The sequence below is a fragment of the Emydura macquarii genome, unplaced genomic scaffold (genome assembly GCF_026122565.2).
Source record: "Emydura macquarii macquarii isolate MOO-44397 ecotype Brisbane River unplaced genomic scaffold, CSIRO-AGI_Emac_v2 contig_2422, whole genome shotgun sequence".
NCBI classification, from domain to species: Eukaryota; Metazoa; Chordata; order Testudines; family Chelidae; genus Emydura; species Emydura macquarii.
The window spans coordinates 9,356,541-9,378,625 of NW_027132559.1; the positions used below are offsets into that span (position 1 = coordinate 9,356,541).

The 22,085-nt window shown below is 39.0% G+C and overlaps 1 long non-coding RNA gene across 2 annotated transcripts in view; it reads right to left on the minus strand.

Moving 5' to 3' along the window:
• The window catches only part of LOC137162269 (uncharacterized), a 48,007-nt gene extending 34,079 nt beyond the window's left edge, over positions 1 to 13,928 (minus strand). Inside the window, exons 1-3 of one of the 2 annotated variants that reach the window (XR_010922343.1) lie at positions 13,821 to 13,928; positions 12,945 to 13,014; positions 12,434 to 12,616 (exon numbers count right to left, since the gene is read on the minus strand). This is a non-coding gene — a long non-coding RNA (uncharacterized lncRNA). The remainder of the gene's footprint in view (positions 1 to 12,433; positions 12,617 to 12,944; positions 13,015 to 13,820) is intronic. The other variant, XR_010922342.1, reaches the window with a different exon arrangement.
• Between the last annotated feature and the right edge of the window lie 8,157 nt (positions 13,929 to 22,085).

A 22,085-nucleotide genomic window follows, 5' to 3' on the forward strand; every position in this document is an offset into this window, starting at 1 on the left:
AAGTTAATAGAGAATAGGTCCATCAATGGTTATTAGCCAGGATAGGCAGGGATTGCTGTTTGCCAGAGGCTGGGAATGGCCGATGGGATGAATCACTTGATGATTATCTGTTCTATTCATTCTCTCTGAAGCACCTGGCATTGGCCACTGTTGGAAGACAGGATACTGGGCTAAATGGACCATTGGTCTGACCCAGTATGGATGTTCTTATGTTCTGAGATGGATTATCTCATTGACACTAGGGTTGCCTAAACTAAACTGATATACACAATATGTTAAGAAATCTATATTATTTTACAGTGACTAATAAGGTTTCCAATTTGCTACATATCAAAATTTATTAAATACAATTCATTTTTAAATAAATCAGTCATTCCCAGCATTGGTTCAACACCATGGATTTCCTCTAATATCCAATAGTCTTAAATTTCTACTTCTAATTTAGTTCTCCACATATCCTTTTTTCCTTGCATAAGAAGTATAGAAGTATAGTATAGTATATTGTGTCATGCTATCTAAGGCTATTGTTAAATCAGTATATTGGTATTAATAGACTGATCAGACAACAATTGCCATTTTATCCTCAAGCTTAAAAGTTCTTGAAGCAAAATGTTTAAATTCTGACAATATGTCTTACAAATGACCTGATAACTTGTAAAACTGTTTGTGGTGAAACCTTAGAAGAACCCTTCTATTACTACTGCCTCATATATTGAGGACCAGGAAGAACCTTATAGACTAGTGACTTCTGATACATGTTTCCCGTAAACTTCAGTTAGAGATCTTGAATACATATCTAAAGATCTCTGGGACTGTTCCAGCTCATCAATCGATTTCAGTCACTGCACTTTCTAAGGTGCTTCCATTGACAGAGCATATTAAACTGCTGGGACAGAACAAGATCCTGGCTATACTAAGGACATTTTTATAAACTTTCCCAATGATACTGACATCAGTCCAGCATAATCAGTGTTAGCAAGATTGGTTAGCAAGATTGGCCCTAGTCTAGATGGGTCACTGGTTATCACTGCTGTTTTAAGCACCATGTTCTGAGCAATGTTAGATGTCAGGATGCTTAATGCTGGGGGCCTGTCTACATTAAAACTCCCAACACTGTTAACACAGATGGAGTTGAGCCAATGTTAGCAATGGTAAATTGGGCCAAAGTGAGCCCACCATATTGTCACGTTCAATGCTCAGCCCAGCCTGAAAGATAATACAAAACAGTGAAGTAAAATATCTCAGGGCCATTAGTACATTGACAGCCAGAGGAGCAGGTACTTCAGTGACCTGGGGAGCCTAGTCAGGACTAACAACAAGGAGCCAGAGCAAGAGGATTTGGAAGCAGGGCCCCCACATGGGGGGAAGGGGTACACTTTACCAGGGCCTGGAGGCTCTGGGGGGCCCAGCCCAGGCTGCAACCCACCATTACCATGAGGAAAAAATTGAGGCTAAATTGTAGATCATGTCTAAGGATATTTATAGAATATAGTGCACGTGCTGATGCTGTCCATCCACTCACAAAGCATCTTCTAGGTATTCTGGAAGCACTGGAATGTGCTCTTGAATTAAACTTGACACATGAAGCTCAATCACAAGTAGAAGCACTGAAAAGGTACTTCAGCTCATTTTTATGCCTTTTGATGGCTAGCTTCTGGTACAAAGTTATTTCAAGTACTGAGGACAGAAACAAGATTTTACAAGCCAGAGGAATCTCTCTTAAATCAGAGGTAGCTCTCATTACTGATATTATTGAAGAAATAAAACAACTTAGAGATCAGTGGCTCAAAATTTTACAGGAAGCATGTCTTGTAGCAGAAGGCATGGGAATTTTGGCATAATTGCTAAAGAAGAGAGGAATGAAATGGAAAAGATTTCATGATGAGACATCTGAGCCTGAGGAATCATATTCCACCATCTCTGAAAATGAACCAGTCTTTATTCAGAAGGAATGTTTTCGATGCAACTTTGGACAATGTCATCTGTAAATTAGAGCACAGATTCAAAGCAACCAATAACATTTGTTTGGCATTCCATTCAGTCCTAAAATATGATACACTAGAGAAGAAGTTTCCAAATGTCTACTTCACAAGTATCCTACAGATCTTTCTGAGAATATTCCTTGTGAAATGTTGCACCTGAAATAAATCTTGAAGTCTACTTTTAGAAAAGAATATGAACTACCCCCACTTATCTTATTAAATGAGATTTACAAAAAACAACTGCAACTAATTTTCAGTGAAGTGTGCATAGCCCTACGGATTATTTGCACACTGCCAGTGACTGGTAGACGCTGAAAGAAGTTTCAGCAAGCTGGCACTCATCAAAAACTGTAGGTGTTCTACAATGGGGCAAGAATGGTTAAGCCACCTAGCTATCTTGTCTATTGAGTGTGAACTTGCAAGAGAAATTGACTTTGGGTGGCTAATTAATGATTTTACAATGAAAAAGGCAAAAAAATAAAGCTTTAAAGTTAATTGGCCTAATTATAAAATGTTTGCAGTCACATTGGTCCATTAAAATAAAAAAAATCAAGACATTGACAGGATATAATACCTTTAAAATGATCAAAAATTTACAGAATAGTCAGCAAACTTGTAGGACTCTCAGGCTGGGTGTTATGTTAAACAAAAATAGCAAAGGGGGGCATTTTTCAGAAATGTAGAATATGTAACAGTAATTTCAGAATTCAAACTTTTTTTTCATGGCTCATGAGATTGTATGTATGGGATGAGGGATTGTGGTATGTGTGTGGGTGGGGGCCCGTGTTACAAGTTTGTATTGGGCCCAAAAAAATTATGTTTGGGCTCTCTTTGGAAGACTCCTGGGATGCGGGGATTGGGAATGGCAAAGTGGCAAGCCAAGTCAAGATCAAGTAGGCTCCAGCTGAACCACAGAGTTAGGCACTGTGATTTCTATGAGAATTTGAGCACCCATCTTTTGAATGCAAGCAAATAGTTTAATTCTTTGGATTTTATATCTGTGTTTTTAAGCTTCATTTTGATATTGAGCTTTATAATGACGCCATAGTTCAATTTATGGTTAGATTACATCAATTTATTCAGCTTCATCTGTTTTCTACATATATTATAATTCCCATTTTATTCATACAGAAGATTGTAACCATATAGCTGCAAATACACTATGTCAAGAAAATCAAGCTATTTTAAATCAAGAGCAAACTAAACTGATAGATTAAACTCAGCAAAAAGAATTAGTAATTGAAATGTTGATGACACCCATAAACCATCAAAAATGACAAGATTTAACAGAATTTAATGTAGAACCAATATTCACTGGGCTCCTCACAAGTTAGTATCAGCAAGAGTACTTTGCACTGTAGACCCCAATTTCCCTCTCTGCTCATTTACATTGCATTCAACAAGAACTAGAAGTTTTCAGTCTAGGAAAAACAATTTTTTTTCAGAACAACTGATAGATTGCCTTACAATTAAAAATGGCTCTAAAAATTAAGATGTTTCATATGTCAGGTTTTTGTTTCTGAAGGGTTGCGGGGTTTTTTAACCAGTTTAAGTTACAGCAATAATTTTAAAATGAAATTATTTCTTGATGTAGGTTAGTAATGTTTTTGTTTTCTAGTGAATATCTTAGATCTTGGGAAACAGTGTTGAAGTTTATTAATGAAAGGAACATCATCTGTAATAATAACAGGATTGTAGTGGTTCATGATGCACTAGCACAAAGACTTTCTACACCGGATGTAAAAAGCATGTGTCTCCATTTTAAAACAAAGATTCCATTAGAATATTTTGTACATGAAACTTATGTGATCTGTCTAAGCATTTGTTACCAATGAGCCTCTGCTAGAGCCCTTTTAAGTTGAAGAAAAGAAAATTGCACTGGATATTTTGAATGTAATCTAATCTTTCCATTTATGTTGTAATCATTTCTAAGAAAACACATCAGTTATTTTTAAACAGTGATCATCTAATTGCATAATACTTTGTATTATCATCATCATGCTATAGCCAAGATATTAATTAAAAAATCTTATTTACCCATTTCCCCAGAGTCCAGCATGATCATTTTTAGTATCTCTCAAAGGACATACTTTGCCATCTATTGACTAAGGGCAGGTCTACACTGCCGCTTAAGTCAATCTAACTTATGTCGCTCAGGGGAGTGAAAAAGACACTTAGGCAAGTTACAATGACCTAAACGTTGTCCACACCAGCACTGTGTCGGTGGAAGATACTCTTCTACTGACATAGCTTCCGCCTCTCACGGAGGTGGAGTAATTTTGCTGATGGGAGAGCATTCTTCACCAGACGCATCTTCACCAGACCACTCACAGAGGCGCAGCTGCATCAGTGCAGCTGCGCTGTTGTAGTGCTTCTAATATAGACCTGCCCCAATCGAGAGTGTCATCTTACTCTCAGAGTTAAAGAACTGCAAAGTGAAACAAAGAAAAGTCCTTTAGATATTATGATGATGGGGCACTATAGAAAACCCTAAAATAGAAAGAATCTGATTAGTACATACAGAAGCCTACCTATTATTAATCATTCTAAGAGCATGGACATGCTTTAAAAGATGAGGGAGGCATGATATTATTCTTCTATTGCAGTCTTCTAGAAATTATATATTCATATTTTATTATGTAATTTTAATATATTATAACTATATAATAATAATGTCCATATATGTTATATACAATTCTGAAAATTTGTGAGAATGTTGTAGAAGCTATTTGGAGAGGGAAGTAGGCTTCGCCACAACCCCTGCCTTGCAGTGCTGATATATTCTTCTCTCGGTCTTGGCAATAGTCTTCATTAAACATAATGAGAGTTATGCATGCACAATAAGAGGTGAATGTAGCCTTTAGTTCACCAGCTACACACACCAGTACACAGATGTCATGACTCAGAGATGAAAGATCTTAGTGCCAAAGAAGCCACAAAGTTAAAAGCCAGGTATCTGACAATTAGGGTCACTCAGTGATGGGTGACTGAAGGGTGACCTAGTTCTTTCTCAAACATATTGAGACAGAAGGTTATAAGCACAAAATAACCGTTCCTTGAGTCTTGCCAATGATCACACTTATTTATTGTATTGTTTGCTGTGCTGATTGAAGCACGTCATCTCCATGATATATGGCAGGGGTGGCCAAACTGTGGCTTGTGAGCTAAATGCAGCTCTTTTACCCTGCACACTATTGGAATAATTTTTGTACAAGGCATGTCTTGTGAAGTATCATTTAAAGACTCATAACTTGCTGACCAATATCACCATGGCTAAGGATAAGATTCTGTCATGGGTATTTTTAGTAAAAGTCAGGGACAGGTCGTGGGCTATAAACAAAAATTCATGGAGTTTGCAACCAGTCTCTGACTTTTACTAAAAATACTCTGGTGAAAGAGGGTAAACAGCTGCCGGGGCTTGCAGCCGCTCCAGCCTGCTGCTCCAACTGGCGAGCTGGCTGATCAGCTGTTCAGTAGTGGCCCTGGGGCTTACAGTCGCTCCAGCCCTGTCCCAGAAGTCATGGAGGTCCAGAAAGTCACAGAATATGTGACCTCCATGACCAAATCGGATCCTTAATCATGGCAAAATGCACATAGCAGTATTATATGTGAAGTTATAAACATAAGATGAAATCATGACTGAAAGTATGTTTTTCAGATAAGCTTGCAAAGTGGCTAAATCAGTTCCTCAAAGACAAAGGATAAGTTGATGACTCAGCCAGGTGTAAACAAGGCTGATGGGCCTTTATCTGCTAAGTCAATGTTTCTCAACGACCTGTCCCTGGACCAGCATCGGTCCCTGAGATCTCCTTGAAACAGTATAGGAAGCCGGTCCCTGAAGCATTGCCCTAAGTGGCCATTCTTTGGCAGGAAAGGGGGCAGAAGCAAAAATTTACATCTTAGTAAAGAAACAGCATGGAGTTCCCTTCCACCCAGACTGCCTGTTGCCTTGTTCCCAGCTGGAAATCCTTCTCTGAGGGGTAATAGGACTATAAAAAGAAGTGGCAGACATCTCTTCCTGCCCATTGCATTCACTGCACCTAAAGAGACAAAGGAAGCAGTTGTTTGACTCTGGAGGAGGGGTCCTGACCTAAAGAGTTTGGCCAGTAAAACTGCTCAAAGCATGTGTGGAGAAACTTTGCTTTGAATCTAATGTAGCTTGTTACTCTAGGCACCAATAAGCATTTTATCTTTATTTCTTTTGTAACCAGTTCTGACTTTTATGCCTCATTACTTGTACTCACTTAAAATCTCTCCTTTTGTAGTTAATAAACTTGTTTTATTGTTTTATCTAATCCAGTGTGTTCAAGTTAAAGTGTCTGGGTAATTCCATTTGGGGTAACAAGTTGTGTGCATATTACTCCCTTAAAGGAATAACGGATTTAATATATTCATGCTGTCAAGAAAAGGGCAGGGCAGTACAGGAAATAAATTTCTGGGGCAAAACTTGGGACTGGGAGTGTGTTGTGGTCACTCTGTGGTAATCTCTTAGGCTGGTAAGAGCCAAGGTGTGTCACAGCTGGGAGTGACTTACATGGTGGTGGCGGTTTGTGAACAGTCCAGGTTGGAGGCTACAGAAGCAAGGCATTGTAAAGGGCACCCCTAGTTATAAGGCAGGGTGACACAGCTACATGTTAATCTGGATTTTATCCTGGTATGTCACTTAGATTGAATTTTTGTCAATCAACAAATAGCAAGGCATTTGACACTTAAAAGAAACTGGAGAAAGGTTTTTTCTACATGGTGCCTTTCTTTGTCCACACTAGTTGGGGTGTAAATTTCTAATTCACACTGGAGTGTTGTGCACTAACTGGCCTCTGTGGACCCTTTAACACACACGGGAAGGTGTTTTTAGTGCATGCCAACAGGGTCCACGCCGGGCAGTTAGTGTGCAACACGGTGGGGTGCCCATTAAAATTTACACTCCAGCTACTGTGGACTAAGCCACCATGTAGAGAATCCCAAAGATAGAAGCCCAAGGGACAAAAAACCAGCACACATTGAAAAGGGGAATACAAAGCAAAGTTATTCAGAGGGACAGAAAAGTAAAGTAATTCCAGAAAGACAACTTTTGGACTTGATCATGCAAGATCTGTAGCACCCTGAACTATCCTGGTCAGTAGCTTGCAGGTTAAGGCCTTTAAACAGAAAGGAAATTACCCTACCTTCACCACTAACAAAACTGAAGCTTAAAGACAACACTGAAAAAGTAATGTGATGAGGTGTTCACTCCACACAAGACCTGAACAGGTTAATGTGGGCCAGAAGGGCCCTTATATGCTGCACCTGGAGGGAATCCAGGGATTGATAAGCACTAACTAGAGATGAATCCCAGCTACGGGATGAACTGGGATAGTATAAAGCCAGAAAGTGAGCGAAGGAAGAGGCTCCAGGGAGGAGATCTGTAGTCAATCCCTAGAGGGAAAGGGAGTTGGCCAGGGACAAGCAGGAAGTCTAGGAGGAAAGTAAGCTGTGGGGTCCTGCCCTGGAATAGGAAGTTTTACACGAGGTCTAGAGGGATGGAAGTAGCAATGGGGGAAGCACCATTGGTAAACCCAGAGATAGAGCTGTGGATTAAGAAGGAGCCCAAGGAAACAGCAACTGGAGACTGAGCAAACCTAGGTTGTTAGGCATAGGTCCCTAGACTGGAACCCAGAGTAGCAGGCAGAACTGGGTTCCCCTATCAGTCACTGGAAAAGTGGCACAGGACCAGAATCAGAATGATAGACTGCCTGAAACAGCAAATGGACATATTGTCCAGTGGGACTTTGAAGGAGGGGACCTGGCTGGAGGGCCAAGTCATAAAGACGGCACACCCTGTATCATTTAGAGAGAGAGAAAGAGTGAGAGAGAGAGAAGAACCCCAATACACACAACCAGTGAAAGAGATGCCAAATGGGTAGGGCCCTACCAAATTCATGGACATGAAAAACAAGTTGCGAACCTGTGAAATCTGGCTAGTGTAAGGGAGGGACAGGGCTCCTACCATGCGCTTTGCTTCAGTTACTTGTCCCAGTTGGCTGGGGAGGAATGGGACATCCCCTTCCCCTGCAGAGGCCACTCCCAGGGCCGGGTCAGACCCACCTCTGAAAACCTCCCCAGCTGCTGGCTGAGAGCCCAGCTCTGAAGGCAGCACCGCCACCAGCAGCAGCGCAGAAGTATGGGTGGCAATACTGAGACCCTCCCCTACAATAGCCTTGCAACCCCCTCTCACTACCCTCTTTTGGGTCAGGACCCTCATGGTTCCAACACCGTGAAATTTCAGATTTAAGTATCTGAAAATATGAAATTTTATTTTTAAAATCCTATGACCATGAATTTGGCCAAATGGACCATGAATTTGGTAGGGTCCTACACATGGGGCAAGAACTAATTTCAAGACCCAGCCACAAGGAAGGGCCCATTGTGGATTATACCAATTGGTATGAAAGTAAACTTTGTTGCTTTATGTTTCTGACTAAAGATATTCTAAAGTATTTTTGGTTTGGATGTTTTCTTTGTTGGGAAGAAGTCTGCCTATATCTTTGTATAGCAACTCCCATAAGGGGAGTAATAGTTTATGCAGATCTAGCACGAGCAAACAAAACCTAAAATGATACTCTGGAATTCCAAAAAGAAATACCAGAGAGAGAAGAGTTTGGGGGATTGTTCCTATAGCTAATTGCCATGCAATTTTCAACACATTTTGAATGTAAACTGTTATGACTACAGTTTTTTATTCAAACAAAGTAAGTCAATATGTCCAGCTATTAGGTTATACTTCATCTCTCTCAGGAAGGGAAGAAAATTAATGTCTTGGAAACCTACAAAGAAAACCAGTATCCCTATAAATGAAACAGTTCAAGTCCAAGAACTTTTCACAACATTTTTTCATTAGGAAAAGTTCACAGTTTCCAAACAATATTATGATTGAAATCAGTAATTCAGTGTATGAATACTTGACCATTCATCAAGGATCAAAACCTAAGGATCATATTTCAGTGGGAGTTTGAGTAAGAACTTCAGGATTGGTTTTTTTACTACATGCTGTGGATCTACAGAACCATGATTATATCACCTCTAGTGTATGGAACTTAAATATGAGTGCTGACGAAGGCTAAACACTGGATTAACATTTTTATTCTTGCCATTTTTGTCCATATCAAGTGGCAGGACAAGATCAGAATATAGGATATTCGAAGCCACACCCAGCAACTGCATCCAAGAGCAGTGGTTCAGTTTTGACAGCTTTCTTAGTATCGATATATTATTAGAATGGAAGACCAACACATTCCAGGGCATGCGTATCAGAGAATGCTGCTACATGGCTGGCTATCACATGGGTGTCAAAAGCTTTGGTGACGCATTAAGATTGCCAGTGAAAGACGTAAACTGAATATCCAGACAGACCACTTAAGCACCTTGCCAGGGATCCATCTGGGTGGTGCTCGACATGAAAGAAGGCCATGCCCCTTCAGGATTTGCCACAATTATACCATACTTGCTGTTACAATCTATATTTTACTCCTATTTCACACTGTTAGAATTTTGATGTTTGTCATGGATTCTGAATTATTTAGGGAAAGAATGTGTAGTCCCTATTTGGTTCTCAACTCCCTTGCTTTATTGCTTCAGCAGAAGTGTATCTTTTTAGTATGGGCTGAAAGATTCACAACTTTCAGAACTTTGCTTTCCCACATGTAGCTCCTTTGCTACCTGATCTATCAATAAATAATAATAGTCTACTTGAAAAATTTCTTGTTTTTAAAATGGAATACTTACTGTATGTTATACAGTCTTTAATAGTATGAGATAATCCTTTATTAATAAATAAGGAATTATTGAGTGACAAAATGAGGCAAAGAAACAGGCATTGCTTGTTGTATTTGCCCAGCAGAGCCAAAAACCATGATTGAAAACAGAAAAAAGCTAAATAGAAACAAGTATGGCCAGAGGCAATTTGTCTATATGTTTTAAAATGTTGTATTTTATTGCATTTGCTTTTCACCCAGTATTAGTTACAGATCATATAAGGAAATTCAGGAAATTGTGTAGCTCAGCCATTTGTGAATATTCAATGCCAAAACAAAAGCACAAAGTCCAGATTCCCACGGGACACACAGGCAATGTATATGGTAATAAACAGGAGTGAGTCAAATTCAAAGAAAAAAAATTCATTTCAGAGATAGGGTAGGTGGAAGGAAAAGGAAGAGAAAGGGGAAATAATGTATAATTCAGTTTGTAAAACATGTAGATTTGCTGATATAGAATTAGCATGATAACAAGTTGACCTTTTTTTAAAGAAAAACTAGATTTAGTACATTCTAAGCATTGCACATTAAATCACCACTGGAAAAATATTTACAGAGATGTAAACTGCTGGTATGCTGAGACCACTGCCCATCATTCTGATCAATTATCTCACTGTGTATTTCTACTTCCCTGTCCATCTGCATCCATCTGCTATCTCTTGTCTTAAACTTAGATAGTAAGCTCCTGGAGGCAGGGACCATCTTTTTGTTCTGTATTGTACAGCACTTAGTGCATTAGAGTCTTGGTTGAAGAATAGGGCTCCTAGATACTATGGTAATATTAATATATGAATGGAAAACTCATTTGTGGAAAATTCTAATTCATTCACTGCTGTTTGGGAGTCATTAAACAATCACCACCCATTTGCTATATTTATCACCACTTCCACATTTACTACAGTTAAAGTGAGAGTCTAATTAATCCAGCACTGACAATGGAAAAGTAAGATGAACTGGACAGTTATATATGAATCAGATGTCCTGCCCACCTTCCAGAAGATTCTATATTCTATTGAACCAAGCCCTCCTTCTCCTCTCACCCATTCCACAACTTCACTCACTTCCCTCTTCAACATCTAATGATAGCGGAGTCCACCCTCTAACTGTGCTCCTTCACCCCACTCAATGATCCCACTCATTCTCCTTCCCCAAAAAAATTCTAAGTTTTCTATTGTTTCCTAATAGGCATAACAAAAACCTTGATGTTTTCATTACTTCCCTTGTAAATTTTTTAGAATAGTTGAAGTTCTCATTCATAGATCAAAATTAGAACCTAATGTTTCAAGTACAAAGAAAAAAACCCTTTGAAATATGTACATGAACATAGTATATATTTGCAAGGGACAAAAGTTAAATAAACGACAACTTGATAAAACCCAATAAAACCCAATAAACCCAATAAAAATCAGCTAAGATTTTTTTCTTGGAAAAAACTTTTCCTGAGTTGTGAAAAACAATAAGGTTCTATAGAAATTGCAAAATACCTATACAATTGAATAGAGAATTATATCCTGTGTATAGTCTTTTTTAAACCATCAGATAAAATTTTATAGCAGGGATATAAGTCTCTATTCTACATCATAGGATGAGAAAAAAAATCACATAGAGTTGGATATATTTTTTCTACTGGAGTTTTGCATAAGGGGTAACTGCTACTTTTTTATAGCGCAGACTAAGATTTAACTCTTTAAGGCTTTTAAAACTGGCAACATTGTATGGAACTAACATACAGCACAATACCAACATATAAATGCACCAGTCCCATCGACACCGAATGCAAGAGGTAGTGTCAGTTTGAGGGGTCAGTATCTCTTTAAAGGCCTCTGGAAACTGACTAAGCTATCCTCATGGTATTTTCTGGGATGGTTACAGAGCCTGTTGAACAACCCCATCTCCCTGGCACAGTTACATCCCTGGAGGGGCCATCACACCCCTCATCAATCATGTGAGATCCCTTTATGAACAACATGAAATATAAGGATGTTTACTGGGAGTAGCACAGATGAAGGGAAGCATGCTAGACTATGCAGGCCTTCTTACTGGTTAAGGAATGCACTGGTGCCTAACTGATAGTTAGCTCTCAAATGTGATCTAAGAACCCCTTGATTTCAGCTGGTCAGGGGTTACAAAGATATCCTGATTTTGGTATGCACATTCTGGTTCAACAAAGAATGTTATGTGATGTTGTGATGAGGCGCTGCCTCCTAGCAATTCTGGGGATTAGCTCTGCCAGGCCAATACCCTTTCCTGCAGTTGCTCTCTCTCTCTCTCTTTCTCTCTCTCTGTGTTCACAGCCCCTCTCTTGCTCCAGGTGCTCCTGCTTCCTCTTCGTGACTCGGCCCTCCGGCCAGGTCGCTTAGTGGTTTCCCCTTCTGGGGTACCAAAGTCTTCCACCACAAATTGTCCCAGGCAGTCCTCTCTCCCCTGCCTGGTCTATGCCGCTTTCCCAGTGGCTGGTAGGGGAATCCAGTCCCACCCTCTACTCCTGGTTCCAGCTCAGGGTCCATCCAATCAACAGCAAAGGTCTGCCCTATCCCATATCTCACTGCTTCTCCCCTAAACCTTTCCTACCTTTCTGGTTCTCCCCATTCTCTGGATTTGCCAGCCCAAATTTCTTCCTCCCTCAGGGAGTAACTGTAGGCTACTTACCTCCCCACCTACCTTGCTTTTACTAGGGAGCAACTGCAGCCTACTTCTGCTCTCAGCTCCCGGGCTTTCTACATGCCCTTCCTGTTCCCTGCTTCCTGGCTCCTCTTCCAGGTGCAGCCCAGGCAGTTAGTTGGTCTACCTCGTCACTTTAACCCCTTCTGGCCTTGTATGGGGTGGACACCTCATCATGGATGTCTTAAATGGAAACCAAGGTCACAGTGGTTGTAACTATCATTGTGAACTGTATGTACAGATACTATGTAAGGCGTTTATATATATATATAAAAATATACAAACACATACTAAAAATATATTTTAAAATCTGTATCAAGGCAAAGTTGACAAACAGGGTTTCTGCCAGATACAGGATGTTTATTCACCAGACTCTCTGCTGAAATGAAAAGTAAGTATTCTCTCATTCACAAGGGTCTCCCATCACCCCCTCAGATGAATGCAGATGAAGGCTTATAAAAATATTAGAAAGGAACAGGTAAAGAAACACAGTGGGGGAAGAGAACCTTACCTTGAGGGACACATCAAAGGTTTGCTAGACTATATTTGGGGAACAAAGAAGACGTCTCATCATCCTACACCTACGAAGTAAACAAGCAATGCATTTACATTCATGAAAAATGGAATCACAGCCAGCTTTGGTTAAAGATACTGCTAACGGTGTCGGGTGAGATAAGCCTCCTTCGATAGGAGGAAAGCCTAATAGTTAAATTTATTCTCTAGAAAGCACGCTATGATTTTGTTTTATATGTGACCTTTTGTTTCCATTATCCTTACTCACTACCTCTTCAATCTTTGATAATAAACGTATTGTTGTTTTCCACTATAAATATATCTCAGTGCTGTGATATTAAGCTAGGTGCTGATCCTGAGTTGAATCATGCAAGCTGGTGTGTAATCTGTTCTCCTAGGGACAGCAGACCTGGTATTTCTGGGAGTGTTCAATGGATAAGTGGCTGGACACTACAGGGGAATGCTTCAAAGGGGCTTGGAGATTGGGCTACACCTACTGTTAATCTGCAAGGCACAGTAAGAGTTTACACAGGCCAGAAGAGAATGCTTGGGTGGCCCACAGGCTGATTGGGTCAGGGAGCTGACACCTACTTAGGCACAAGTAAATCTGTTTCATGATGGAGACAGGGGGTGTCAGGCACTGCCTCTGATAAGCAGACCTAGTGGTTGGAGCAAAAAAGTTGGGCCTGGGCCAAGGATGGTCCTAGTATTGAGATCTGGGGGCAGCCGAGAGTCAAAACTGAGATCAGACTATGTAGACAAACCAGAATCAGAACTGTAGCCAGAGTCCAGCTGCAGGCCAAATGTCAAAGCTGAGTGGTCAGTGTTCAAAGACAAGGCAAGCTGATACTGAAGCCAGAGTCCAGATACTCACTGAAGGTTAAAACCAGGTAGTCAGAGTCCGAGGGGGGAGAGGAGGGAGAGACTTGGAGTCACATGCACGGCAAGGCACCAGAAGTATTCCTGATCACATAGTACTGTTGCTCAGACTGACCTGTAGCTCTGCTGGAGTTGTAGAAATACCTGAGCCTGGAGTCATCTGACCCAGGCTCTGTGCAGTGATAGGTTGCTGCTGCATGCCTGAGGGCTGACTCATTGCAGCTCAATAGCTAGCAGCCCTGGTTTGGCTGTGAGTTTTCCTCACTGGGAGGCAACAGGATGACTCACAGTCCTGGGTACCCTGAGAACTGTCAAAACAAGGAAGATTTAAAGACCCAAAAGAAGCTATACAGAAACTTAAGAGTATGAAATTGTACTCCATGCAGCATTACAAAGCAATTTACTTTATGTGACAAAGTTATAAGGCTGGTTTTGTGAAGCAATTTGGAACTAATCATGTACCTCAGTGTGCAGCTTGCATTATGTTAGATTGCTGCAGCCTGTGCTTTGTTCTCTTGGGTTTGTGAGCATGTCTCACCCTATCCTCTGTAATGAGTGTGTCCCTGCCTTTAATATCCTTTTATAATTTATACTGTTTTTAATGTTTTATTGCACTTTAATAAAAACTGTCAGATGAAAGTTTCTCTGTTGTGTTTGGGTTTCTTCCACATAGCACAGCAATTAGAGAATAGTTCTCAAAGGTTGTGAGAACAATAATCCTGATTAAAGAGATGAAGAAAATCTAGTATGTATATTGGCAATTTCAAAGTCACAAAGTGTAGAGTCTAAAGTGCATAAACTTGCTCTTCAAATTTGAGCTGATTTGTTACTTTACATTAAATTATTGCATTGCCTGTTCGATCATTCTTTGCTTTTGCTTGAGCTACTGAATGATTGTTAATGTCTGGATTGTGGGAGCACTGAGCTGTCTGTCCCACAAATTTGGGGTATCCCTCTGACACTGTGCTGCTGTGTCAACCCACAAACCTCTGGCAGGTACTGCACTTACACAGGCATCCATAGGCAGGGATACACCCAACTGAGTTACATGAATGATCTCCCAAACACTCATGAACCACTAATAGGGAGGCTCCAGCCAATTCTTCCCAGCTCCCCAACCTTGCACCCCAGAACTGTACTGTCTCTCACTGGTCAGAAACCAGGCCAGTGTAAGTTTATTACCACTCCTCACTCAGAGTGGAGAAGACACACACTAGCCTTTTGTAAACTGAGCTCTGATTGCCCAAGCACTTCAACCAAAACACAGTGTTTTAGATAAAATATAAAACAGATTTATTAACTATTGAAAGATAGATTTTAGGTGATTATAAGTAGCAAGCATAGGGATAAAAATTGGCTACGTCAGAAATAAAAATAAATTCACAGTCTGAGTTATACAAACGAAACAGGATTTGAATCAAGCAGTCTTTCACTCTGACAGATGGTACAAACAGGTTAGATCCTCAATACACTGGATTCATTCCAGCCTAGGACTCCCTTCCTCCGATCAAAGTCTTTGTCCTCCAGATGTTCCTCCAGGTGTTGAGTTTGGGGGGGGGGGGGAGAGGCGGGAGAGAGGCCAAGTGATGATGTCACTTCCCCTCTTTTATATGTTCTTCCAGCTTGCTGGAAAGATCTTTGTGTAATGTAGATCTCTGTGTAATGTAGATCTCAGGCAGTCCGCATTGGTCAAGCAGTCTCCATTGCACAAAGTCTCTGGGATAGTGGATTTCTTCCTTGATGAGTGTTGATAGCCATTAACTGCTGTCTGGCTACTCCACTATAGTACCGGAAAGACTGGTTGTGGGTGTTCCCAACCTTACAATATATTTCAGTGACATATACAGCAATAATTCATAACTTCACATATAATGACAGCACATACAATCCAACAGGATATTAATGTTCAACAGATCAAGACTTTTAAAATGATTCTTCACATGGCATACTTTGTACAAATCATATTATAATTATATGAAAGTGGTGAATGTGGGGGTTTCAGGGTACTACTTTGAGGTATGGAGTGCCACAATCTCTCAAGGGAATAAGTATAGAATACTTAGGGAATAGGACGGAAAACAAAGAACACATCCAGGACAGCATTAACAAATTTGAGATGCCTATGTTTACATTATTTGAGAGCATCACAAAGCTTTTTCAAAAAGCTGAAATGTAGGATCTGATGCAAAAGAGGACCTTTGGCTCATCCCTGCCACCCACCACAGAGAAGAAAGGAATTCAACAGAGGGAAATCATGTTCACCATATATGAATATAGAGGAGCTCATAAAATCTGTGCCTCTTCATAAAGAGATGGCTTGCCACTTTTCAGAACGGTCTGTGGTGGAGGATAAATGGGATTCTAATGCGCTGTACTGAGTTACAAAAAATAAAAGATCTGCAAATGTGAGGACAGATATTGATACAGGGGCTGCATTTTTTAATTTTTGAAGATATATACAAGAAAAAACATTAATGTTACACAAAGAGAAACTGACATAGTGTTGAAAAATTCTGTTTAAGATGTACCACCTCCTCAGGAAAATGAAGGGAAAAACATAACAAAAGTTAACGCTTACCAAATAGAGATGTAAGATGCAACAGCTATTTGCAAAATGGTCATTTTAGGGCTGCAGATGCTTCTTCTACCAGATTTAAAGAGCCACTCCTACTTCTCAAATGCATACTGGGAAAGAGTTCCAGTAAAAAGGGTGAGCCTAGAAGAAAGGCTTATTAAAGACCAAATATAAAAGAAAAGGCTGTTGTTTGTATATGCCATTTTATCATAGGTAAAGACTTTATGATGTTTGGTAGTCAACGCAGAGTACAAGGATACTTATTTGTTATCTTGAATTTATTTACTGTAGCTAGATTTATTTATCGTATACCTTTTATTAGATTTTATTGATGTTTAAAAATATATGTAAACACTTTTCAATACAGACGGGTTTGAAGACAAGCATATACAACAAAACTTGGAATTCAATATCATAGTCTCCTTTTTAAGGTTTATCCTATGCTCCATCTTTTGCAAGAATCTGTAGAAAGGTAGCTAGAAGAACTGAAGAAGCAGGAAATAGTTTTATCTATAAAGTTCATTAAATAGGATGCACCAGTTGTGTTGTGTGTATGTTCCTAAGAAAAATGTGAAATTGTGAAAACTTATAAGTAACCATATTCTCCTGGATGAAAATGCATCTCTATATAATTCCAAAACAAGAGACTTATTTGCCATAGTGGTAGGAAGTGTGAAGGTTACAAAAAGTGACTTAATTCAGGCTTTTCACCAGGTGACATAATAATACCTAGCTTTTAGAATATAAAAAACCTCTTTATGGCAAGCACACTTTCAAGTATGAAAACTACTACATTGTGTAGCTAGTGCCAATGACCTATTCCAAAGTATTATGGATTCCATTCTCTTAGTTTTATATTTTGTTGGTTCTTTAGGAGATATGTTAATAACAAGTAGAAAGAAATATGGAGCAATACTTTTAATGCCTTGAAGAGGTTCTAAGAAGGCTGCAAAAATATGAGTTTAGAGATAAGCAATTTGCACTTTTTTCTAGAACCAAGGTGCTTATTTAAGAATGGTATAGATGCAGAGGGGCCATTTTTCTTAAAGAAGGAAAAACTGAGCAAATAGATGCACTTGAGTGTTTCAGAATTAATTTAGCTACAGTATTTAAACTATTATGGCAAGATTTCTTCTATGTTTGTCCACATTAATGAGTCTGTTGACTTCTTTGCTGCAAAAACTGCAAAATGGGTTGGAACTATGTAAATAAAACTTTGAAGTAGAAAAACCAAGACTGAGTAGTTCTAACATTTTGGTATATTTTATCCAGACCTTTCCTTAATATTAACATTACAGTGTTTCTCCAGCAGTAGGTAGATGTTATTTCACATATATGCAAAGGTGAAGAGGAGAAATTCATAACTAACTTCCAGAACATTAAATATTGAAAATAATTTCTCTCATTTCTCATTGGAGATTATGTTTAGAAGAACTCAATTCCATGAGTTCTTACCAAACCAAGACTTCTGAATGGAGGGAAACATTCTGGGACTATCTTGCAGATGTGGTACATTTGGCAATCTTTTGCTGTGCAGCTTTTAAAATAACACAACTTGAAGTAAATCCACTATGTATAATGGTGACTAATGGTAAGGTAAAGTGACATAGGCCCAAATTCAACAAAACACTTAAGCACTAAAGGAGTTGTTTATCTGCCTTTTACAGGTATGAAGAGACACTAAATCCAATAGGTGAATGCCGAGGAGTCAACATTCTTAGTGTGTGGCAGAGGGAGGGATGCTTCTGGCAGCCAATCTGGACTGAGGATGATCCAGATGCTTTTGCTTCAACAAAAGATGGAGGTAATTGATTCCTTTTTCCACTTCAGAAGAAAAGATGGTACTAAGAAAATAAAGTGTCTACCACAGTAAAGGAGGGAAGTGTAAAATGGTAAGTAGAAAGAAAAGACAGGTATGTTACAGTAAAAACAGAACAGGAGAACCATAGCCTGAGCATTCAGATTAAAACTGAACATAAAAACAAAACCCTTAGTTTAGACACTTAATCTTTTCCACCCAGTAAATATGGTATGAATTAAGAACAAAGAAGAAACATCCCAGGAACAGTAACAGACAATCATCTGAGTTGACATATAACTGTCAAGAGAGTGGTACGGTAACTAGGACTGACACAGTCTCAAAACTCAGGAGGCTTGGAATGTTTAACAGTATAAAAAGAGATAATGGAAGCGTGTTCTTAGCTGTTTAATATATAACATCAGCCATTTCCAGATCTTGTTTGCTTAATATAAGTTACTATTCAGTGAAGAGTTAAAGAACTGCAGTCATCTAGAAAACAATGTTCACAAATAGGATATTCCTGCATAAAACTTCTTCTTATAGATAAATTGTTTTCTAGTTATCTGAAGCACATAATGAGTGTGTTCTCTAAATTCCATTCAGAGTTAGGAAAATAGACACAGTAAACAACCATTATTTCACAGTACTGTCATTCATTAAATAAAATTAGACATAGCAATTACATTAATATGTTCTGATTAAGATTTTTATATGCACAAAAGTCAGGCAATAACTCTGACCTTTTGTAAATGTAAGTATTTTGTATTACTACGTATGGTGTTCACTTATACCTTATTGCAGCTATGTGCAAGATGGTAGATTTACAATTGTCACAGTGTCATAACTTAGCATCAAGATTTATTTTGGATTAACATTTCAAATAACACTGTATTTATACAGTTTCTAGCCATGTAACTTCTTCTGCCTTTGGAAAGCAAGAACTATGATTACACATTGAGATAAGTGCTGGTATCTGAAAGTGTTTTCAGAATAATTGAATGTACATAGCTCCAGATATAGGCAAGCTCAACACACATCAAACTAGTTTTCCTGCCCTTCACGTCTGGTACCAAGAAAATCATAGAAAAAAAAATAGTTTTAATAAATAGCAAGTTACAAAAGCAGTCAGACTCAAATGATTTAAAATAGATAGTAAGTCTATATACAACAAAACATACTGAAACTTTTAAATACCATCACACATGACCACAATGGTTACTAACAAAATATCTTACTGGTCTATAATATGAAAACTATTGCTAAACTCACTATATAAACTAGAGCTATGCTAAGTGCTTAACTTAGTGCCTAAAAACATCAAAATTCAGTACTCAGTTGTCATTGAAATTATTAGAGACCATGTGTTTGTATTAAGGTCAAATTTAGGACCTGACCCTGAGAGGTGCTGAGCACTCAGAAGTCTCATTGATTTAAGTGGGAATTGAGGTGCTTTTCAGCTCCCAGGATTATTTTAAGGCCTAAAACATTTCACACAATAAGTGTCAAGTTTTTCCCATAAAATAGAAGCTAGTGGATTTACCCATTTTATCTATGGGATTGGGGCTCTAATAGGAGAGATTCCACTCCCCATAAAATTTTACCTCATGTTTTAAATGTAATACTTTAACTACTTGTTTCTTTCCAGCAAGAGTCAACTGAATCATAAACTATCTAGGATAACTCCTTTGCAACAAATCCCAAAGAGTCATAATGGACAGCTGTCTCATCCTCCCAAGAACTCTGTCACAGTCTCACAGGGCAGTCATGCCACCACTCAACATATATGTAGTACCAAGGGGGATATTCTGAGCCAAGCCAGCTGTGATGCCAGTGATATGCAGCTCTATAGATCTTTTTAATCAAGCACAGACAGTGCTGCTTCCCATTTCTCTCAGTGCATGAAGAGAACTGGACCGGGATGAAGAATAACTGGAATAAGATTATCCAGGAAAAACTAAACTAATGCTAATAGGAAGAGGGAAATGCTCCGAGGAACCATCATCTCCCCTCAGTTGGAGACACCTCCCTTCCAGTAGTTAAGATAGTCCTGAATGACCTAGAGGCTGTGCATTCATTTCTGATCTTGCTCACTCAACACAGCAACAGTTGCCAAGAATACCTTCCATTTCTGGCTAGCAAGAAGATTCCATTATTCATGGAGAATGATCTGCCTATAATATTTCAAGTGTTTGCCACCTCCAATCTGGACTATTATAACTTAATACCCGAGTCTAGATAAGTGAATTAAGATATACTTGTTACACTTAGCATAGTCCATCTCCTAAGCAAGATTAGGTAATGGCAGCATAATACACTAGTGCTCTGCAACCTGTACTCATGCCTCTCATTAATGGACCTACTTCAAGATTCTCTATTGGTCTACAAAAAGCCTTAATAAATAGGCCCATCCAGTGACCATCTCTGGATCTTCCCAGACCCACTATGTATGGCTTACTACAACTAACAGAGTCGAAGTATACACTTTAAGGAGCTGGAAAGAGTCTTAACAGGAGGCCCAAGATTCTGGAACCACATCCAGAAGATCAGGAAGAGTCCTACCACTGCCATCTTCAGGTTGCTCTGTTAGACACACTTCTCAAGAGCAATACCCAAAGTAACAGCAGAAGAAACTGCAGCAGTATGCTCAGAGATATAAGGCTGCAGATAAAAATAATAATAAATAAGGGTATGTCTACTCCACAGCAACTATAACAGCATAGTCATGATGCTGTAGCTGCTGGTGTAGTGTAGATGCTACCTGCAATGGAAGGAATCAATTTTTACTTCAATGTGAGTAGTCCACCTCTCTGAGCGGTAGTAGCTAAGGCGGATGGAAGAATTCTGTCAACCGAGCTGCATCTACAGTGGAAGTTACATTGACCTAATTACATCGTACTGGGCACAAAATTTTTCACAGCTCTGAGTGATGTAGCCAGATGGATCTAATTTTTAGGTGTACACTAGACCTAATTTACTGTCCCTTCTGTACAGTTATCACTATTTCATATAATCCTGCTGTAGCACTTTTAGATATTATGCTCATAGACTTCAGAAACTGGCAGATGTAAATATTGCTTACTTTGCAGAATTTAATAGAAATTCTTTTTGTGCCTCCCTGAGGGATAATTGAACATTACTATTGATTTTTGACAAGCAGCTGCTCAATTTTTAATACCTTTACTTACTAGGAAAAGCATTAAGGAAAAGGAAAACTGTTAAGTTACTACTCTTCTGTTTAAAACTACTTATTCTCTTTACATACTAATTTGTCTACTAACTCTGATGCAGGTCTGTTATCAATCCCACCTTTTGTGTTGAAACATTGGGAATAACTCAAGGAGAAAGGGCTGGCTACATTTGTAGCCAGGTCTTTGAATCTCTTATAAAAAAGCTGAAAGTAATTGTTACTAATGGAGAAGTTATATGGTATGCAAACAATTAGGGCAGATCTACACTTAAAAGCTGCAGCAGGGCAGTAAAGATGCTACAACGCTGACTGAAGATTTTCTCCCATCAATATAATTAATCTCCCTCCACAAGAGGCAATAGTTATGTCAACAGGAATAGCCCTCCATTCAACATAGCACTTTATACACCAGGGTTTGGTTGGTATAACTGCGTCACTAAGGGGTATAGATTTTCACACCCTCATGTGATATAGTTATACCAATGTAGGTTTGTAGCATAGACCTGGCATTGTTTCTTCAAGTTTGTCTAAGGCCTGTGACCATGACATTTCTTAAGTTGAAAGCTCTGAGTTTGTTTGGCACAATGTGAAAATATCTTATATTGTAAATTTTTATGCTCATATCTAAAATAATTAAACTGAGTTTTAAACTTTATAAACATACCATCTGGGCTCAGAAAAAGGTTGGTCTATTAAA